Genomic DNA, 2,123 nt, shown 5'->3' on the forward strand with positions numbered 1-2,123 from the left:
TGTCACCCTGTCACCCAGGCTGGAGTGCAGTGGCATGATTTTGGCTCACTGCAACCTCCGCCTCCCGGGTTCAAGTGATTCTCCTGCCTCAGCCTCCCAAGTAGCTGGGATTATACAGGTGCCCACCACCACACCTGGCTAATTTTTGTATTTTCAGTAGAGATGGGGTTTCACTATGTTGGCCACGCTGGAGGACTGCTTTTCTTGGAGCCCAGAAAAGATGCCTACTTTTTGGAAAGGTGAGAGGCCCAGAGCCATCTGGGGGGAAGGGGGTCTGTGTATTTAAAAAGGATATGATAACAATGTTCACTGTTGATTAGGCACTTTACCTTCCTAATTTCTAAATGTTCACACTTCTGCTAGGTAATTTGTGTTCCCATTTTGTAGATGATGAAAGTGAAGTTAAGCAATTTTTGTTCATTAAGGTCACGTGGCTACCAGGCAGCTGTACCAAAATTTTTACTAACCCAGGCCTGATAGCAATGCTTTTTTCTTAATGGTTACATGGTCATTCAGCCTTGTTCCCTGAGAATCTCCAGCTCCCTGCAGGTCACACTGCTCCCTGGAATAATCAGTCCCAGAAGGATATTTTTCACTCATGGTTGTTTGTCTGGGCCCAGGAATTGAAGCTCCTGGGAAGAATAGGGAGCGCAGAGCCAAGGCCAGGCTGCTGCAGGGAAGGTGCCACAGGGAAAGTCTGGACAGAGACAGAGAAACCGACCAAGACCTTGTGAGAGTCCATAGCTCCCATGGATCTTTTCTCATCTTCCCCCTCCCCAGCTAGGGGTCTCCTGGGCACTGCAGAGTCCTGCTCTTGTCCCCAGCATGTTTCAGAATCCAGGGATTCCTGGGGCTTGCTATCCCCCTCCCCACTCTGGCTCTCAGAAGCCCCAGGATTTCATTTTCCTCCTGCTCCAGGACACTGTCCAGGGTGTCAGCCTACTGGCCTGAGGCTCCCACCCTAGGTTTAATTTCCACCAACCTTAATGCCTCCAAATCCCCGGCTGAGACACAAGGCCAGGGTACGGCCTGCAGAGCTTATTCATGTGAAGCAGCTGTCTGATGACCATGGTGCCCGAGGGGAGAAGCCTCCAGGCTCATAGCAACTGCCCCTCCCACCCCTAAACCTGGGCTCCCTGCCACTGCCCCCATGAAGCTTTTAGGGGGAAAAAAAAGTTCTGTTCTATAGTGAGACCAATGGTATTTCTTGGGTCACAAGACTTCGGCTGTGCCCCCAGGCAAATCTCGGTGACACCAGGTCCTCGAGGCAAAACTGGACAAGCTCCAGGGCTTGGCCACTGCTGTGGGTCCTAACCTTTGCTGGGCAGAGGCATTACTGGAAGGCTCGGAACTTGGCAGGTCCTTGGAGAAGCCCCCATTATGAAGTCCTGCTGGTCCAGGGCAGGGGGAGGTGGCCACCACCAGCAGCAGCAAGACAAAGGTCCAGCCCTCCTCTTCCAGACCTGGGACTGCCTCTGATGGGGAAACTAGACAGGTTTCGGTCCCAGACCTGAAAGAGCACTGAGCTGGATCTTGCTTCAGGTTCCCTCCTTTTAGCGGCAGCTCCCGCCCTCTGGAACCAGGAACAGGCCGTTGCCCACCACCCCTTCCACCTTACTCTATAATCCCGGAGAAGCCCACACACTTACACCCACATGCTTATATGCAGTCACTCCCAACCCAGCACACACAAACTATACACACCCTTATCAACAACAAATATCCTCCCTCCTCTGACACAGACAGCCCTGAGTTACAGAGGCATGCCTTCCAGAGGGCCTAAAGCCGGCTGTGTTTCTAGTGCCAGAGGGATCTCATGCTGACCTTCTTCAAGAAACCTGGAGGGGCCGGGCGCAGTGACTCACACCTGTAATCCCAGCACTCCGGGAGGCCGAGTCAGGCGGATCACCTCAGGTCGGGAGTTTGAGACCAGCCTGACCAACATGGAGAAACCCCGTCTCTACTAAAAATACAAAATTAGCCAGGCATGATGGCGCACTCCTATAATCCCCGCTACTTGGGAGGCTGAGGTAGGAGAATCACTTGAAACCGAGAGGCAGAATGTGGTGAGCCGAGATCGTGCCATTGCACTCCTGCCTGGGCAACAAGAGCAAAACTCGGTC

This window comes from Cebus imitator, unplaced genomic scaffold (genome assembly GCF_001604975.1).
Source record: "Cebus imitator isolate Cc_AM_T3 unplaced genomic scaffold, Cebus_imitator-1.0 Scaffold32, whole genome shotgun sequence".
NCBI classification, from domain to species: domain Eukaryota; kingdom Metazoa; phylum Chordata; class Mammalia; order Primates; family Cebidae; genus Cebus; species Cebus imitator.